This window comes from Emydura macquarii, unplaced genomic scaffold (assembly GCF_026122565.2).
Source record: "Emydura macquarii macquarii isolate MOO-44397 ecotype Brisbane River unplaced genomic scaffold, CSIRO-AGI_Emac_v2 contig_1483, whole genome shotgun sequence".
NCBI lineage: Eukaryota > Metazoa > Chordata > Testudines > Chelidae > Emydura > Emydura macquarii.
The window spans coordinates 7054517-7075126 of record NW_027131620.1 but is presented as its reverse complement, the minus strand read 5'-3'; the positions used below and the strand labels follow the sequence as shown (position 1 = coordinate 7075126).

General features: G+C 45.6%; 1 long non-coding RNA gene across 1 annotated transcript; it reads right to left on the bottom strand.

The window, feature by feature from the left end:
- Positions 1–5361: 5361 nt before the first annotated feature.
- LOC137157329 (uncharacterized) lies at positions 5362–7338 on the bottom strand. Its single transcript, XR_010921063.1, has 2 exons — positions 7201–7338; positions 5362–6804 (listed from the first exon to the last, which is right to left on the bottom strand). It is a non-coding gene; the product is annotated as an uncharacterized lncRNA (long non-coding RNA).
- Positions 7339–20610: the final 13272 nt, after the last annotated feature.

Genomic DNA, 20610 nt, shown 5'->3' with positions numbered 1-20610 from the left:
AAACCCTGTTACACTTGAAAGTTATTTTAGATGAAGGTAGAATATAAATTTAAAGGGCTGGAATTCTGGAATAAGAAGGTCCATCTAGGTAGCTATTGAGGAATAGCTACTGCAGTTAATTTACCCATGTCAACAAGCCCTTAGTATAAATGAGAAACTGCTTCCTAGCCCCCCTGATTTTTAGGGAAGTTTAACTTTGAATGTAGCAACTGTCCCCTATCTTTATACTGGGATAAATCAAAGTCCTGGACCTAACCCCCAAACTTTGAGAGTGTTTGGACCAACATACTGATCCCAAATCTGTGGCTTAGGCCCATGTCTATCTTTTAGTTTCACTGATCACTCCTGTTCTTCCCTCGTTATTTGGTATTGGCCATGAACCTTTGGTGCTGTGGTTAGAAACCTGTAGTCATGCTATCTCACATGGCACTCTCATAGTTTTGTACGTAGTTTATTGCCATCAGCCTCTATGTTTCCATTGTTTTCTGTATTAGTTCCTACGTCCTGCAGGGACTCATTTTGACTTGTCTTTGATATGCTTCCTGTGGTCAGTATCAATCATGGTCATGGTCTCCGCTGTGACTTGCCCAGACACAAATGTGCTGGGCATGGCAGGCTCTGCAGTTACTCTCAGCCTGTTGAAATAACAAAGTTTGACTGACTGATTATCTTCTGAGGTCGTGTGGTGTTCCATCATCTTTCCTGGTGGAAATCTCTTCTCCCCACCAGGGTTGATTCTTTGATAGTGTTTCTTATTCTTCCTATTTCCAGAGTTTTGCATCTGGGAGTCCTGTTTAATCCCCAGCTTTCTGCTGAGTCTCCTAGATAATATTGTTGTCATATTATCCACTTGCGGAAGCCGTTCAGGTTACAGGCTCTATGCTTTCATGAATACCAGGTTTCTGAACTCATCATACATGCATTTTGACTGGACCGCTGTTTGTTATCTCCTTCATTTATTTGCAATTCATGAAGACTTCTGGCAGAATGTTTACCAGAGCCAAGGTGTCAAATGCAGAGATGGGTTCATGCTGTGAAACCTGTCTGCAGAATCTCAATATCCCAAATTAAGGGGCTGTTCAGACCTGAGATTTTGTTAGGTTCTTTAAAAAAATAGGGACCATATAAGAAATTCAGATATAGGGTTTTGGATTGTGATCATCTCTAGGATCCAATAAAATATTCCTGTGCTATTCATTGGCTTCCAGTGGAATTTACATCGTATTGCTCTATCATGTTTATACAGTCTACTTAGACTTTAGTCATTGAGAGACCCTTTTTCACTCGGAGAAATAGATAAGAGACTGATCTAAAGTCCAGCATTATGTTTGCCCAGAGATATCTATTGTGTGCAATAATGATGGAGCTGAAAGGCATCCGTTGTTATCTTGACAGCTCGAGTATTGTTATTTAAATGGATAGCATCTCCTACAAATGACAATGTGATCGTCCTGCTTTGATTATTAAAACCACTGCTGATTTAATCGTAGTATGCATATTCCCCAGGCAGTTTTTCTTAAAGAATGCGTGAGATGGAACCTCTCACACTCATGTACCCATCAGAACCCAAACAATTAGAAATGGGTCTGAACCAAAATTGTAGATCCAAACAACTGTAAACTTTGCAGTGTGGGGAGGTGATGGAACTGGGTCAGAACTTTGCAGCTTAACCTACTACTATATTTTATTCCATTTTTTGTATGGCTTGTCTATACTTAAAAGTGCTTATCCTGGTATAGCTTATTCCAGTTGGGGAGTCAAACTAAGCTGTGTGGCTAAAAGTCACCTTTATACCAATATAACTGCATCCATACTAAAGCTTTTACTGGCATAACGGTGTCAGGAAAAATCACACCCCTAACTGACATAGTTATGTCAGTAAAACTGCAGAACAGAGTAGTGCAGACCAGCGTCTAGGGATGGTGTCTTTTGCCCCTTCATGAATGGAGAAATGGGAGGGATCTCCAAACAGAGATTGAAACTCCTCCTGATCCTGGAGTAACTGAACCCAGAGCAGTACATAAACTGAACAAGGCTCTAAAAAAGGCAGCTGCTTCAAATGAGTGCAGGTAAAAGTAAAGCAGTTCTGTCTGAACAGCTTTCAGCATTCCCCCGTTCCTTTCATTAGTGAGTTCACGTGTCAGCTTGCTGATTTATCAAACAAGCTGAAGTGGGTTCGAAGCTTCAGAGCTGGGCTCAACGGGAGGGTTCACACACCTTATCCTAGCGCACAGAGCCATGGGGTGATGGGACAGGAGTAGGGTGTAGGGAGTGGATCTGTGACTAAGTGGATTCACCAGCCAACCTTTCCCCTTCTGTGCAGTAGGGCAGGGGAAGGGATGGTTCTGCAGGCTTAGTGGCTTTAGAGGCTAGTGCAGCCCTGGGGCTGCAATAGCAGAAGCTGTACAACTTCGCTGCACCTCCATAGCTTGGGGGAAGCAGGATTCTGGCCTGCCCAGCAGAACTCCCCTGTGTGTATAGCCTTGTTGTTCGGGCTGTGCTCAGGAAGTGGGATTTAGTCCAATAATAATAATTACATTTACACAGTGAGCACCTGCCAATGCACTTGGGGTCCTGTACAACATCCTGAAACAAATGTAATGTACGTGAGAATCATCAAGAGGTGTTAGCATTATTAGTACTTCAGAGACCTATAAAGATATTTTTGGAGTCATTTTCCTTGAGGAGTGTCTTCCCTTCCTCTTACGAGGTGTCTGATTCTGCAAACCCTTGCTCATTTGAAAAGTGCTGCTATGGCACTACTCAGTTGATTAAGGATGTGTAGTATTGGGTCCTGAGTGTAAACCACATGGATGGTAAACCACAAACCACATTTGGTTTTGAGCAGAGCCATCGCTGCAGTGAGAGAGCTTTTCTGTTCCTTATTTGTCTCCTCAGAAGTTGTGTGAAGCAAACTTTAAACAAGAAATGGTTCAAAGAAAACATTCGGGGTTGGGTAACTAATGCTGGGAGTTCAAACTGCAATAGCACCTGCACAAGTACTAGCGAATCCAGTCCTGTATTTTATTTCTCTTTCTTCCTTTTTCAAACAATGAGCTCTTTTGCCCTTCATCATTGTTTGAGCTTATTTGGTTCTAAGAAGTTCAGACATCTCAGTGGCCATCTGAACAAGCTATCAGCCACAAGCTAAAGAGCACAAAGGTAGCATATGTGACTTGAGTAGGTTCTAGCATCAGAGGTACTGCAGAATGAGAAGGCAAGAGGAACCCTACAGTTACTGTTTTGCCAAGCCATTGTACTTCTGCTCCTGCACAGACAGAGAACCAAAGCTTGGGAGAGGAGTCTTTTAAATATAGCATCAGAGAATAGGAGGTAACAAGGAGGAATGTTACAGGCACATCTCCCATTATGTAACTGCCTTTTCCAGAGAAATGCCTCTTCTTTAATGTGTTTCCCTTTTAAAAAGACAGCTGCTGAGCATGGCGCTTTGAAGATTTATTAGGATTGAAAAATTGTAAGGGAAACAGTCTGACAATCCAAGCACCGATGGAACACAACGAAATCAGCCATTGGATGCACTTCATTCTCTGCTTCAACCAGGTGCCAGAACAACTGCTATTCGTGTCAGAATGTGTTTCTTCCTTGCCTGCCTTGTTCCAATGTGCTCTAGTCAGTAAGACAAATGTGGCAATGACAAGAACAGCCCTTCATGGAAGACAACAAAAGGGTTGAGTTTTCAAAATCACGATGCCCCATGTTGCGAGTCTAAGAACAGCACTTACCTGTATGCATCCAAACTGGAAGACCCTGGAGCCATAGATGTTAACACGCAGCACCACACAGCCGTGTGACCTATGTACACCTAATCAGGAATACAGATACCCAGGCTGGGGCGTGGTTTCCTATCCAAGCACGTAAGTGATATTTTCAACACCTGCAAATTGTGACTGACTGTTTAATGAGGCCTGCTGATTTAGTCAGCCAGGTGTAAGACAAGCAGAATGGTCCATTGAATACAGCACTGGGCCAGAAGCTCTGGGTTCCAGTCTCAGGTCTGCCACTAAACTGAACATAGGCAAGTCACTTCACTGATTTCTGCCTCCGTTTTCTTTGTGTACAATGGAGCTAATTCTACGTAGCTTTCTTAGTAAAGCACTTTGAGATCTACAGATGGAAATCCCAATATAAGAGTGTATGGTATTATTATTGATCCAGTCCTCTCTTAGAGCAATTTTATTCCTATTTCCTAGCGTTTTGCCAAGTGTAGAAATAAATGGCACAAGGCTTGGGTCTCCCATTACTTGCGAGGCCTCTACATACCCTCAGATGCAGGGGGATCATGCCCATGCTGTTATCTTCATTTTCAGGGTCTGTTTTCGGTATCCCAGGGCTGACAGAATGCACCATGGAGTGGTCCAGAGCTTGGCCCAGATTTTTGTCACTGCCTGCATATATAAACTGTTGACAAGCCATTACAATGGCTGCATGAATGCTTACAGTAATCTTGCCTGGAAATCCTGCATGCATACTTTCAGACACGCAGTTATAGAACTCTGGGCCATATCAGCCAGTTAGTTTCATGGGAAGAATGATCGGGTGATGGTGACTATGATGCAGTGTTTTGTGAAGAAGAGGCACCTGGGGAGATCTCAGCTGTAAAGAACCAAAAAGTTCAGGGCACTTAAACTTCTCCATCCCCAACAGACTAGTGTGCATGAGCTGAATTCCAATGGAAGGGTTCCTAGCGCGGTAGATACACTGAGCAGCCATGCTGGAAGGAGTTGAGGATGTAGGGTGTTGCTGTATAAAACGTTGGTGAAGGCCACAGACATCAGAAATAAACTGATCCTAGTTTTGACTGTAACCTGAAAATTTGGACACAAAATAGATCAGGAAATTTATCATTTGGCACAGAAAGGTTGTGTTTGTGTTTGGGCCCAATCCAAAGCCCATTGACGTCCAATGGGAGTGTTTACTTTGATGTCAGTAGGGTTGGGATCATGCCTTTTGAAAACGAAATATTTAAAATTACAAATCAACTTGTCTTCATATAGGGTCATGTTCCTTGTCTCTTGCAAACAAACTGTGCTCTTATTGACATGCTGAGTTCAAATTCTGTGGAGCAGGCAAACTCCACAGGACAGGATGTGCTATGATGTGATATGGTTCTTAATGGTGAAATACTGAACCGTATTTAAACCTAGCACTAGTCAAGGCCAGGTCAGCTCTGCACTTTGAAATGCACATTTTAGAGCATAACAACAGCAACAATAATATCCTCTGTGCACCCGTCAGTTTCGAAGGATTTTGTGTCAATCACTAAGTCTAACAATGTCCGCAGGACGAGAAGGCAAGGTCTGAATAACAAAGCATAGGGGCCACTTCCAGCTGCTGAAAATGATGCCATGCTGAGGGAACAAACTTCCCATTTCTATTTAGACGGTTTCTAGTTAACACTTGTTATTCCTCTGAGGACCCGTTTTAAAAAGCCAAGCTGGACTTCGATTTCTGGTGCTCCCAGTGAGGCTAAGCTATGTGGGTTAGAGGCTAAATGGGAGAGTTTTAGCAGGACTAACTAAATTCTGATCTCAGAAGATTTTGCTCACATGCTGATGTAAGAATGGAGCAACTTCACTGAAGTCAGTGGAGTTACACTGGATTTACACTGCTATAAGCAGGAGCAGAATCTGAATGTTTAATCCAAAGCTCACAAACTCCAATGCAATTAAACAGTTAGGGGGCTACAGTTTAACCCCCATATATGTAATTGGTAGTTTTCTTTAGTCCAAGTAGAAAGTACGTATGGGAGAAGTATTGCAAATGTCACCTCCCCACCTTCCTGCTGGTTTCTGATGCCACAGGGGCCCAGGAGCAGAGCGCTCATTGGTAGCCTCATAAAATATTTAAAGAACTTCCTGAACTAATTAAGCATATTATTTGCTATATTTACTCATGTATCTCTTATACATATCAAAGTTTAATTCAGATTAATTTGTTGCTGCCAATCAAATCTGTGGGCCAAATTCTCATCCCACAGAGATGCCACCCTATGGACTTATACCAGCGTAGCTGAGAGGAGATTAGGCACTTGCTCTTCAGGTTGAATTTGAGATGGAAATAGAGGAGAAGTTTCAACATGGGAGCAATGTCACTGGAGTTAGCAGAGTTCCTCCAGATTTACACTGGTGTAATTGAAGGCAGAATTTAGTCCATGATCTTTAGGTTAGTTGACCAACATTTTACAAGTTGAGGTTAAAATCATTAAGACCTAAAAGTTGAGTGTGTTATATGGAAATAAGTTTCTGCAAGTAATTTTGTACTCATTCCACCAGCACATTTATATGTGGAAGTAGTGAAGCAGATATATGGAGGTAGTTCTGTACAACTCTATAGACCAGGTAGCAGAATCCAATCTTGTTTACACAAGTGCAAATCACAAGTAACAGACATGACTGAGATTGGAATCTAGTTCTAGAAATTCTAGACTTGAGAAAAATCACCAGTCAGTTTATTAGGGGTCTGAATAGTTCAAGGGCTGATAACGAACCTTTGGCCTCTCTGTTGATAGAAAGAATGCAGCTGATGGGGAATTAAGTTTGTTACCATAAGCCAACAATCCAGAGACCTGTGTGAAGCAAGCTGATGAGTATCCATCCAATTCCCAGTGGACAGTTATCGACATTGCAAAGGCCACCATCCTTGCAGGCAGTTGCAGCAGAAAGAGCAAGGACTGAATGAACGTGGAAACGGAGCTCCTTTCTTCATACACGCAGGTGATCTCCGCAGGTCAGAAATGCAGCACACAGCCAGGGTGGTGTACCGAAGCCTGCATGGCCCACGATTCTGTAGATAAACAAAGGACTGAAGTCTCCAAGGCTGTCAACCCCATACATTTCTGTGAACGTTTGAAGAGGATGATTTCCCTCTTGACGTGCCAGAGGCCAGCCAACCCTCCTTACTGCACTAGCACACCCGGGAGGGATCACTTGATCCCACTATAAAAGAGCAGCAGGGAGCTCTAAAGAGAAGGGGGAGGCATTGGAGCGCTCTGTAGGCAGGGAGGTGGGTAAGACAGAGAGTGATTCTGAATAAACAGCAGGCAGGAGCTGAAAGCTCCCCAGGCAGAGAGGCTTGCGAGGGACCCTGATCAAGCCAAGGAGATGCTGCTGGAACCTGGAGGCTTTCTGTTCTGAGAACTTCAAAGTTTTGCTGGCAGCCTGCGACCTGTTGGTGAGGTACCTTTTCCAGAAGGCTCTGTTAAGGAGAGACAGACTGCTTAGAACATTTGGCTTCTCTTGGGGGGCTGCTAAAGTTAACTCACTGAGAGGGAAACAGAGGCAGGGTGCTGCAGGGGAGCCACAAGGACTCAGGAGGTGGTTTTGCTGCTACCTAGTATATAAATACCAGTGTGTGGTGGCCAGGAAGGAATTAATAGATGGGTCGGTTACCTCTCCCAGCTGTGACTAACAGGCAGATTAGCCACAGCTGGGATAAAAGGCTCCAGCAGAGCAGTCTCTCTGTTAACAGGGCTGGGAGTTGCCCTGAGAAAGCTGCATGGAGCACTGGCCCTCCAGGGAGAGGGGCCTGGAGAATGCAGTTCTGCAACAGATACCGGCAAACAGGCCAAGGTAGGAAGCTGCCCAGGGAATCAGTGAGGGTGTGTAAGAAACGAACCCTCGATGTTTAGCACAAGGACCTTGCGTTGAAACACGGAGGGAAGCTGTGAACCATATGTGCCTAGGGTAGCCCACCTGAAAATGCCAAGGTCAGGGCAGGCTGCAAAAAGAAGAGCAGATTCTCCCAAACTGGTGGCTAACACTGAAATGTAGATTCCCCAAACAGTGCTCTTGATTCCCCACACTAGTTTTCAGGAAGCCCCCCAAAAAGAAATACATAGCCCCTTTTCTTGGATTTCTGTCTCCCAGTCAGCAACTGGGTCCACTAAAGAGATAAGTTATTTAAAACTCCATTCCCTTTACAAAAATGTTCTCCTGATCTCCAAAGGGTCACCCACATTACCAGATCAATATTGGTTTAGATCTTACCCAAAATACCATGCCGCCAGCCAATCCTTTAGTAGCTAAAACTAAAGGTTTATTATAAAAAGGAAAGAAACAAACAAGATGAGAGATGTTAAATGGTCAAAGCAATCAGATACATACAAATGATTTCAAAGTCCAGCTATATCAAATTCTTAACAGTAGTGGAGTTTGCAAGCTTGTACAGGTCTTCTGGTGTACATCCAGTGTCTGAATGGGCCTCAGTCCTTTGTTTCACAGATTCAGATTTAGAGTAGTTGATCCAGCGGTAAGTAGGAAGCAGGAATGAAGACAAAATGGAGATGATGAAGCTGCATTTTATAGTTTCTGCCATGAGCCTTGTACTTCCTTTGTCCCAAACGCTGCATGTGGCATGGAAAAACCTCAGAGTCCTCTGTCCATAGGCATGTTCCTACACGCCTTGATGATTTATAAAGGGCAGCCCCTGGGTTCTTTCTCTGTGCTCAATGTATAGTTAATGGTCCTTGATTGGCCCACAATCAGGCTGGCCAGTGCTGAGGCTAATCTGTCTGGGGTGTCACCCAATAGCCCAGCACAGTGTTTTGGATACTGAAGTATCACACACATCTGTAACTTACGATACAAAGATGATACATAATAAAACAATTTTCTCATACTTAGCAAATGATAACCTTTCCAATGGTACCTGACATGAGATATCTTGTACAAATTATTGTAATTTTGCAATATTGATGATAATATTATAAATGGTCAGCCCTAATCCAGACAGCATCATAGAAGCATAGGCCTGGGTTCCCCTACTGCCCCATCTCCACTCCCTGCAGGAGGGGAGGTGAAAACCTGCAGTGTAAAAGAACAAGGACTGTTGTGGCTGGACTGAGAGGGAAGACCAGGTGTCTAGGGTCACTGGAGTTCAGGTTTTTAGTTTTCCTTTCTTGTTCCCCTGGAAGGGGTGCAGCTCCAAGCAAACTGCCTGGAAGACTGAGGTGTAAGATGGAGCAGACACTGAATAGCCTGATCTGTGCCTGACAGTGGCTGAGACACAGAGGGGCTGCGAGGCTGTGCCCAGCCATGAGAGGGCCACCCCCCAGTGAGTGGAACTCTGACAACTGAACTAGTTTGGGGGGGGGGAGTCTGAACCCCCTGGTACCTCTAGTTACACCCTTGAGCCAAGTAAATGAGGAATAGGCTATGATCGCTACTGCAGCCAGTAAGGGGTTACCTGCCCCTTTGTGGATTGGGTTTTAATTCTCTTTCTGAGTGTGGAGGCCCTTAAAGCATTTCAGGAATGGACGATGGCAGGCCTTTCAATTCATTCCACGCTGTGGATAAGATGCTAATGAGACCTGTAACTTGTGGGTGACGTCTACTAGTCTGTTGGCACGTTGGTCTAAATCCTGACGTCCTCACTCAGTTCATGAGCTAAACTCTCAGAGAAGACTTAAAAGATTTCACCCACTGTTCAGCTGTGCTCCCTGGAAGCTGACTGAGCCCAAGCCTGGTAGAATTAGGAGTCTTAAACTGGCTTAAGGTTACTGGCGGAGGGTAAACTGAGCCTTGAATCCCCAATAGTCCCAACCCTGACCTGTGCATGGGTCCCTCCCAACCTTTCACAGAATGTGACTGAAAGCCAGGCCTGCCAGGAAATAAAAGGCAGCATGTTCCCATAGGGTAAGAGCTGTCAGGAAAAGCAGCGTACTGGAAACTGGTCCAGGAGCCACGGTCTGGGGAAGGACTGGTGCTGTCTCCTCGCTAAGAGAGCCTGGGAAGGACTGTGAAAGCGGGCCAGGGAAAGGCCTGAGAGGGCCTCCTGTCAGGGAGGGATGAAGAATTATTTGTTTTGCTCCACAAGGGGAGGGCAAGATGCCAACAAACTCTGAATCACCTGCACAGCTGGAAAGGGAATTGATACATGGAAGGAGAGGAAATGGAAGTAGTGGGTGCTCCGTAACACTGGACAACCTTGGTGCTGCTGCTGTTACAGCTGCCTTTGCACCACCCCTCCTGAGGCTTTTGTCCCTGGACTGCAGCCAAGGTAATTATACGTGTCTTATAGTTACAGAGGCTAGATACAGGGATCCCTCCCTGTTTTGTGAATCAGCATGCAGGTTAGATGGTAGTCACTAAATAGGCTGCTCGATGTAATTAGCAAATATCTGCAGGAGCTCAGAGTTGCCATGCAGCACAATAGCGCTTACCAAGGCCAATCAATGAGGGTCTGTCTACACTGCAATGAAACATCAGTGGCTGGCTCATGTCAGCTGACTTGGGTTCACGGGGCCAGGCTGAGGGGCTATCAAACTGCCGTGGGGCTGTTCAGGCTGGCGCTTGGGCTCTGGGACTTTGTGTGGGGGGAGGTTCTCAGAGCCGGGTTCCAGCCTGAACCTGAACATCTACACTGCAATTTTATAGCCCTGCAGCCTAAGCCCAAGTCAGCTGATACGGTCTCTTAGCAAAATTATAGGAGTGGGTTTTTTCCATGGTAGAAATGTGCTTTGGTAATGGACCATAAGCTGTTACTGACTACGTAGCATTAAACTGTCTGTATTATTTCTTTTGGATTCCTTGTCTCCTCCACCACTCAGTGATTCACTTTGTGACCCTGACTTCACGCCTTGCATCTCTGCTCAGAGGGCAAACCTGTTTGTAGTGTGTGTGAGACTGGAACCAAGTGACTTTTCCGTCCCTGCCCGGAACATCAGCGGCCCCTTACTCTCCTCCGTCATCTGAACACATTTAGCTTAAAACAAACCCTGGCCAACCAGGGATTTTCGTGCCTGCTAACTTCTCGAAAGCAGCCCCTTTCTAAACCAGCTAATGACAATACAAAGCCTGCCCTTAGATCTGTCTAATAAAGGTAGCTGGATAATGATTTTACATTGAGCCTCTCCCTGGCTAATGGATTCTTTTCCATTAGCGATTGCTCTGTGTCAGGATCTTTGATTCCTCATCGACTCAGACTTTCCTTTGATGTTCACTGCGTTGGTGGCAGGGACTAAGAGAGCGAGTACCGAGTATCTAGCTACAAAAGCGTGCCAGAGAGGGAATAACAGGGACCTGGGGTGACAAGATGCAGACAGGCAGCTTGGAAACCTCAGCTCACTGCAGGTGAAGCCAGAGCAACTTTCAGAATATTGTAGTCCATGCTGACTGATACTTTCTTCCAGTTTCCTAGCAGTCCTCCTTTCACATGCAAATACATGCCCTGCTACCTTGCTGTTGGCCAGCAGGGGATGCTGCTATAAAGAGCAGCCAAATTCCTCTTTCTCTGGCCGTGGGCAGGCCGCCTCTGCCTTACTCGGGTTTGAATTGAAGTGCAGGTGCCTGAGAGAGAGAGGGACGTTCCACGGGTGGGAACTGGAGAGCGATGCTGTCTTCTTTTCTGGATGCTCCTGTGCTGCAGATGACTTTCGTCCCTGGCTCTTAAATAACATCCCTCCAATAAACACCCTTTTTACCTTCCGCGCGCGTCAGCTAGCACGACGTGGCAGGGGTTTTCACATGAACGATCACCCCCCCACCCACCCCCTGCCCCAGATCTTCCTAGCAGGACTCTGCCTTCCCTTTCACTCGCTCCTGGGCCCAACGGACGGAGCTCTTTGGACAATCAGGCCCGTAGATAATGCCTCACTGACATACTGCTCCCTGGTCCTCGATTTCATTGGCTGCTTGGGCTGATGCAAGGAGGCAGGGTTTCTGTTGTTGAACCAGCCCCCGGTGGGGGTGGGGGTCCCCCAGAGAGAAGCCCCTCTGTAGAATTCTTAAAGGGTCCCTAGGGGGAAACAGAAGCTGGGTGCGATCGCATGATCTCTGGCTGCGAGGGGGTGCTCAGGAAGCAGCTGACTCTCTGACACTGGTGTAAATCATGTCCACACTAGAGGCCTGCTCTGGAGCAGCTACAGTGAAACCTGAATGCTGTGGACGAGGCCTAAGACGACATTTGCTATGCTTTGTAATGTGTCCGTCCAATTGCTTTGCCAATATGAAGTAGATCAACCAGCTCACACCGTTTGTCTCCATTCTGGTAGCCAATCTGCTAGCCCAATGGCCAGGCCACCGTACTATATGCTGCCGTGTTGGAGAGCTGGGTCTGGAAGTGATGGCTGAACTCTTTCTCCCTTGGCCAGCATGGGGATGATGTGGACATAAGCAGCTTTAGGCTTCTTGGCAAAGAGAGGAGCATGTGTTGTTTTCCTTCTTCCCCCGAATAACTGGTCACGGAGCAGCGCTGCTGTCTGCAAAGAGACTGTTGGAACACTGCCGTGTGATGAAGGGACTGAATGAGACGAGGCCTAGGAGAGCAAAGGCATCTTCCAGTGGAGCCTGTCCCTTCCATTAGAAAGGAGAATCTTTCACAGCCTGCCTGCCACTTTCTACCCGGCCCAATGGCCGGATGCTGGAGGCCTGGTGAAGGTGGCGAAGGCAAATATTAAAAGGCATGGAGCTATTCCATGGCAGACGAAGTAGTGCCTCTAGGTATGGGGCCTGATCCTGCCGTCATTGAGCTCCAAGGAAGCTGAATGGGAGCAGGATTGGGCCCATAGTTTGGACATCTGTTGGTAACCAAAGTCAAGCGCTTTAAGGTTACTTTTGGCTGATAAGCTGTATATAAATGCAAGATGGTTGTCTGCATTACCTGTAGTCATGGCAGGTAATGAAGACGTGCCGTGTCCTATCCCAGCACCCTGACAGATACAGGCCAATTCAGTGATGCCAGCCACCTACTGCAGAGATTGTGGCAATCATAAAACAGTTCCACTTATTTTGTCATTTCTCTTCTGTTTCATCTCAGTGCAGCCAGCGCTGTGTGGAACATTGCCTATTAGCCCTGAATGGTGAGTTTGAAATAATTCCCCACTTGTCGCTTTTGTTCTTCTTTCCTTTCTTCCACAGGACACATGAGACAAGGGCATGCTTGGAATTAATATCATACCGGCTCACACATCTCAGGTGCACAATTTACATTGGCTGCATTAGCTAACGAAGACTGGATCAGTGTCAGGCCGGTAAATAATTCCTTTAGCTTGATAATTCACTTGGGAAATAGAAGAGAATAACTTGGGTTGGAATCAGCTGAAGACCTGCTTCTTGATTGCTTTGAAATTCTCTGGCTCGATATCAATATATCATGGCCCCGGGGCAGTCGTCAAAGGCCCATTTGGCAATTATGAAAATGCAATTTTGCTGTTATGGCAGAACTGAATAGGGCCAGGAGAAGCAGGGAGGCACTGCTGGTCGGGTGGCCCTTGGGAGGGTATTGCCGTGTGAAATGCATCATTAAGAAGACAAACAAGAACAAATGGCTGCGGTTGAGGGTTCGGAGCCAAATCTGGGAAGTACAGCCCGAGTGGCTCTATGGGGAGAAGCAGGACTGCTCTGATCTCCAACGTGCAATACTTCATGGATGGTTAAACACCTTTCCTGTGAGGAATAATAAACGGGGCATATAGCTTGTAAAAAAAACAGCCTGTCATGCCCACCTGGCATGGGAATGGTCCTGCCATGAGCAGGCTGTGCGGGAATGGGGGTGCACATAGACTAGAATGTATTGATGAGATCAGCAAGCTGCAGCTTCCCCTTTCCCAAGACCAGCCATTTTGGCTGTCTAGACGACTGAGACATGAAGGGCTATTGTAGGACAGGATTACTGGACTCCTAGGAGCTGAAGACTCCTCCGGTTACTACCTATGGGTGCTTTAAGGCCCAGCCCCTGTTTCCTGGAGTGTGCATCAGTGCTGTAGGATGTGGGGCTGAGTGTGAAGACATGGGTCATGAATAGGCCCAAGTGGAAGCAGGAAAATTCAGAGGGGGCTGATGACCTCAAATGACATACTTTCCTTCCCCTGAATTCATCCCGTTCTTCTAATAATGATGGCTTGAGGGCCTAGAAAGAGAATGCTACTAATAGTGCAAGCGGAGATGAGAGAATTCACAAACGCTCTGAATGCAGCATGTTTGTCTCTCGTTAAATAAAGAGTTTGCCAGTTCCTGGCAATCACAGACAATGCAAGGAACCAGCTGCCCTCCTTGGCTTTGAAAGCCCTGCATTGACTTACCAGAGCTATGAGGCCGGCTGGAGTATCTTTACTGCCTTCCCTGCTCCCTCTGCTTATCTAGGCCCAAATTCTTCACCACTGAAGTCAATGAGCGCTTTGCTATTGACTTCAGTGGGCGCAGGATCTGACACTTCCCGCCTCTTGGTGTCTCCACAGAGTCTTGCCACTTCTGATGAAAGCCTTCTCTTTTTTGCTCTTAACACCTGGAAAGGTCTCCTGGGATTTCACATGTTAGATCACATTTTCCTGCTCTTTATGTTGTACCGTGTTCACCACTGTCCCACACCACAGTGTAATATGATAGAAAATGCAGAGCATCAAGACTAATTTTGTTTGTTCAGGTACGAGCTGAATTGTCCAAATCAATTTACAAGCTGTCACTTTGCCAGCGACGGATCGTGGCGGCATTGGGATCTGTTCGGAACAGTTATTTGAAATAACATCTTTAATTGTATTTGCTAGTAATGAATTATGGAGAGAGCTTTGAAGAGCTAATATTCTTTCCAATGGCCAAGACTCCCTCTCATATATACAGACAGGTTGAGAACATGGAGCACTGATAAATAATAGATGAAATGTTATTTAACACTTAATACTACATTGCCGTTTTACAGCCCTCTAGCTGTTCCAAAGCACACTCTAAAATTTAGCAGCAGGTATGCACATATACTAGTGTGCTCATTTGTTTGCACACATTTGCCTTAGGCTTGCAAATTCCCTGGTGTGCATGCATCAGTCGGTGTGCACACACGCGCACACTGAGGGGAATTTGCATATCCAAATTAGCTGTGCAAAAGTGCACATTTATTGAAAATTGGATGTTCTCATGCTTATACAGTTTAGATCCCTTTGAGGTAGGTATCATTAGTTTTGCTTGCGGGAAGGGTGGAAGAAAGGTGAGACATATAGGTTAGAGCCAACGTTTTCAACAGTGGCTACTAATTTTTGGGTGCCTCAACTTTTGGGTATTCAACATGAGATACGTTTGGCCTGACTTTCACAGGTGCCGAGCGAGCACCCATTGCTCCCATTGACTTTCACTGGTGTTCTGAGTGCTCAGCACTTCCGAAAATCAGACCCAAGTTGCCTAAAGATAGGGCACCAAAAATCAGTGGCCACTTTTGGAAAATTTGGGCCAAGTCCACATTGTGACTTAGTGGATGGAGGAGATTCCAATTCTACCCTTATGATCAACTGAGCAAGTCATCCACTGGCTCTTTCAGCAGCACCTTTTATCTTAGGTTCACCAAATGCTTTGTGATCTCTTTATACGGGAATTGGTTCTTGCACCCTTGAAATGCTGCCACCTCTGGAGTGGAATAGGGCAGCTGACGAATCATAGTTGCCATGTGGGGGGGCAAGGATTTGAAAAACTTCAACCAGTCACTGGCTCTATGTGAAACAAGACAAAATATTCCAGATTCCATTTTTCATTCAAGCAGCATGAGGGAGATTTAAAAAATGAAATTAATTTTAATAGCACTAACTAGATTAAGATGACCTCCCTTGACCCTGCTGTAGCACTGCAACCATTCAGAAGCCTCTGCAGTGAACATGAAACCTCCTCAGGGCCAGTGTTTCTGGGTTGATAAAGGTTTTGTGGGATGTGCTTCAAGCATCACTTTGGTGGCATTTTTCATTGTGTTTACTCTTGGGGTCACTGCATGTCGCAGGCTCATGGCAAGCCTCTTGCAGTCGGAAAAAGGGGAGAGGGAACAACAAAGAGAGGGAGAGAGAGAGGATGGTATCTAATTGCTCAGCTGTAATTATCTGCCATTGTGCATTGAATTAGCATGGAGTTGGAGAAAATATTTAATTTGTAACACTGATCAGTTTGTGTCATTATCTGAAAGGATAGCTGTCCAAATAACTGCCCTCCGTGGATGGGTGAGGGATTAGCCTCATCACAGCATTATGGTCTGACTGAAAAAGGCCAAGTTTTATCATGCACACTGCCTACATGCTGAACTCTGCAATAGTCAAATCATATACAACACCTTTCCTGCTAGGGCAGGAATTCTCCAGTTTTTTCATTCTGCTGGTCTCTTGGTAAGAGTAGGGACCCTAGGCTGTGAGTCCCAGTAAGGATCTCAAAGCATTTTGCCTCCTTTGAATCATTTCGATTTCACCAGGGTCTGTCTCACACTTTAGTTCCATAGCATCCCCGACATGCGGCCAGTGCTGGGGGCAGGATAGCAACAGCCAAGTAGGTAACTGGGACAAGATTTCCTGAACTGGGTGCACTCCATTTTGTGCATCATTACAACGCTGCACAGAGCGTGTACAGCCGCAGGAATTGTGTGGGCAAACGGCCATTCACAGAGGTGAAAGTCTGCACAACGCTGCGGGGAAAGCAGATTTTGGACAAGGAGAGGAAGAAACTCTTCTTAGAAGTGCCATGCTTGCTAATGCCCACGTTCAGGAACTCAGAATCTCAGATGTAAAGGCTTCATCTGAAAGAGCACCACAATTAAACTGAGCTGATATGCGCGGTAAGGGTGCTCCGCCACAACCCTTCTGCTTTGGCCACCCTCTAGCTCACAAATGACTCAAAGACCCTCCGGCGTGGCAGTCACTAGTGCAGTTTATTTACAGTGCATTTATGCATCCACCACCTTCATGCAATGCTTGGCTAGGGCTAACAGCCTCAGGGAAAACAACAACAGTCCGGTAGCACTTTAAAGACTAATAAATTTAATGTCTGCAGGCATAAACTTTCATGGGCTGCAACCCGCTTTGTCAGATGCAAGAAATAGAAATCAGATCGGGGGTCTATATACACATCCGAGGGTAAGAAACAACAATGGGGAGGGAAGGTGTTAGCAAAGTCCATTCAGTTAGAGTAGATGAGGCCTATTCCCAACCATTGATTAGAAGGTCAGAATGTGTGAACAGTGACAACCATTCTCATTACAATGAGTAATGATCTCAGTGCAAGTAGTAATTGTCACTGTTCACACATTCCGACCTTCTAATCACTGGTTGTGAATAGGCCTCATCTATTCTAACTGAATGGACTTTGCTAACACCTTCCCTCCCCATTGTTGTTCCTTACCCTTGGATGTGTGAATATAGACCCCCGATCTGAGTAGTATTTCTTACCCTTGGATGTGTGAATATAGACCCCCAATCGGAGTTCTATTTCTTGCATCTGACGAAGTGGGTTGAAGCCCAAGTCTCTAAAGTGCTACCGGACTCTCGTTGTTTTTGCTGTATACAGTAACATGGCTACTCTTGAACTTTCCCCCTTAGCAGTTAGGGTGATGTGAGAACAGACAGTCCCGGAGATCTGCCACCAGCATCCAAAACAGCAGCAGAGCTAATGAGGGGATGGCACCATGCCAAGGTCCCTGCGGGCACAGCAGAGATGGCACTGTCACTTTCAAGGGGCAGCATTTTTTCAAAACACTGCGAAATCGACAACCGTGCCTACGGCAGCTCGGTACCAGTCTGGAGCAAGTATCTGCCTCCCTGCCCAAAGCTCAGCCCAGAGCCAGCCTCCACATCTTAGGCAGGATAAACAGCCTCTCACTAGCACTGAGGCTGGCTGCCTGTTCCACGCCTTTTAAATGTAGCTTGGCTGTGTGCAACTAGGTGCAAAGATTCTTCACTGGATCCGGCAGGCAGAGCGTTCAGTCTCCCACCACCAGCTGGAGATCCAGGCTGTGCTTGTGTCACAAGTGAAATGAAGGAGACGGACTTTTCATAGTCCACATGGCTGAATATCACAAAAATACTGCTCCGTTTGGTCTGAGTAATGCATGGATGGAGATGAGGCCTGGGACTGGAATAGGAAGTCAGCAATTTGTGCTCGAGATGTGCTGTGGGAGTCTTCCCCTATGCCCTCCTCATCTTTGTCTGGCCCAAGATGGTACTATAAACCCCTTACTCTCGGGAGCTAGTAGACTTCACAGGCTGTCTAGAATCTGGACACCTTGTCCCCAGAGAATCCAAAAGGAATAAAAGAACTGCAATGAACTGATTCATGCCCATGTGTGAGCTGTATTGTCCTAGTCTGGGTATTCTGGTTTCATGGTATTTGCCATTTGATACCATTCTGAACAAGTGAAATCTTGATGCTAGAAAATCCCCATAGATGGGTACTCTCTGTTGCTGCTCAGCAGACAAAGACACGTTTGCATCTGTAACTGAAAAGGAATGGGTGCATAAAAGCAGGGTGATAAAGGAAGTCCTTGGGTACCACTTTGGAGCGGGCAGCTCTCTGCAGCATATGTATATCGCAGTTCTGTCTAGATAACGGACAATACCTTGATTATGTGAATGAATTTAGCATTGGGCACCAGATTGTGATACATTGACTTTAAAGAACAGTCACTACAAAATAATAAAAAGAGGCTATCTTTTGCTTCTCAGTAGCTGCTTTGCTTTGCCTCTAAGATTTTGTCCACAGCGTGTCCAGAATAATTATTAAGGAAGTTATGATGGGAGAACTTTGTTTATTTAGCTCACCGTAAAGAAGTGGTCAGAACGTATGCAATGAGAAGACCAGAATCCTTAAGAGTTGATTAGCTCTAAAAAGCATAGTCTATTTTTCACTAAGTGCATTAGAGGTAAGATCAATGGCATGGATTGGGGGGCCGTTTGCAAAAGCCTTAGATCTAATTTTGCTCAGGCATTCAGCTAGGTTTTCTAGACTAATATTCTACACTATTACTCCTGTACAGATGGGGGTGGGGGCTGTGCGATGGTATAGCAATATTTTACGCTGTGGCATAGGGCAACAATTGTCAATTTTCTTTTTGAGTTGTTCCCGAGCACAGCATCTTTTCCCTTTGATCTTCATGTAATTTTTGTGGCTGCTGCTGGTTGAAAATGAAGACATTTAAAACAAAATTGCATTTCCATTCTCCTTACTCTTTGTATTTCAAGCACAACTGTGGGCTGATGACATCAGGGGAAGGACCGCTATAGAAATAAGGAAATTAAGGTCCATCTTCTTTGGTAGAATAGTTCAAGGACTGTTGGGCAGGGATGGGGGGGAGGGGCGGGAGGGAGCCAGGGTTAGAACAAATGTTATATGAAATTATACAGAAACAAAATCTGATATTCAGATGCATAGCAACAATACTTCGCTCTTACACACAGCTGTTCAGATATCAACTTATCCTAGCAATGTGAGGGGACGAGTCAATGTTACTTTCCTCATTTTGCTAGATGGGGACATGACAGCATTAGGCTAGGAACTGGGAGGGCTTCCTGGCTCCAGGTTGGGATTACGGCTGGTGGGGATCCCTGGACTAGTGCTAGGGCTGGGAGCTGGGGTCGCTCCGAGGTTTGTTGTCAGGATAGGAGTGGGAGGCTTCGGGGCCAAGTGTTAGGGTTACAGCCAGTAAGATTCCTCTGCCAAGGCGTAGGGTTAGTTCTGTGGCAGATAAAAGCCTTTCTGTGAAACATTTATGTCCTGGGCAAACGTGATGTATTCCTGACTTCCTTGCGTCCCCGCACCCACCTGGATATTTGTTCCATGTTGTGTAGATGGGGGGGTGACGTTACTCTACCTTGGCATGTCCTGAATTCTGGGCTTGGATGATATGAGCCTGACTGGCCTCCAGCATAAGCTGAGCAGCCCATGGGGCATACTATAGCAACCCCCAACAGCCAAAACTCCATGCCCTCAGGCAACACCCTTCCTCTCCTAATATACCCCAGCATGCTCTGTGCTGGAGAATTCCCAGATGATGGGATTTGGCTATCGGGGCACAAATGCTACTCTATGCAAGGGCGCTCCTCATGCTTTTCTTCTGTGGCTGATCCTATTCAATTTTTGTCTATTTGTTTCTGATACATTTATACATAAAGGTATAACAAAAGTTATATGTGTTAATATGTGTAAAGTATCCTCCAGGAAAAGCCCAACAAAGAAAACATCAAAATATCATGTTTATACCCCACCCCACTCATATCAAGAAAAACAGGAAGGGAAAATAGCTAATGGGAATGAATAATACTGTTTCATCTGCAAATTTTGAGGATTTGCTTGAGCCCGTTAGACATCAGAGCTGTACAACTGCTCCCAGGTTGTTGTTTACTTCCCAGCCAGGGATCTGTCATCATAGGAAATGAGCGGTTGCATCACTTCCTTTTGGTCTCAGAGCAACCACATTAGGCAATCAATTATCCTGGCACCAGCTGTAGAACGATAAGTCAAGGGAAACTTCCTTCTTGTGACTGTTTTTCCCAGCAATGGGAGTGCAAAAAAGCAGCCGCTCAGTTTAGCGGCTGTGTTTGACTTGTTACAACATTAAAGGCAAAAGAGCAAATAACTAAAACAAAAGAAACAAACAAGCTCCATTTTTATCAATAGCAAAAACTTGAGGCTGAGTTTGAAAGCACTAAAAATAACTCTTGTAACTGGAATAGTAGCCCATCCTTAACTCTAGTGGTGCTACTGAGTCTCACTTTAATAATTTAGTGTTGGATTGTTATAAAATTACGTGTGTGTGGAGGGGGGGGGGGAGACTTCCCATGCTCTGTTTCCCTGAGGCAGTTAGGGTGGAGATAATCTTTATTCGTGTTGAAAAACTGAACATGTCACTGCAGATGAAGTTTGC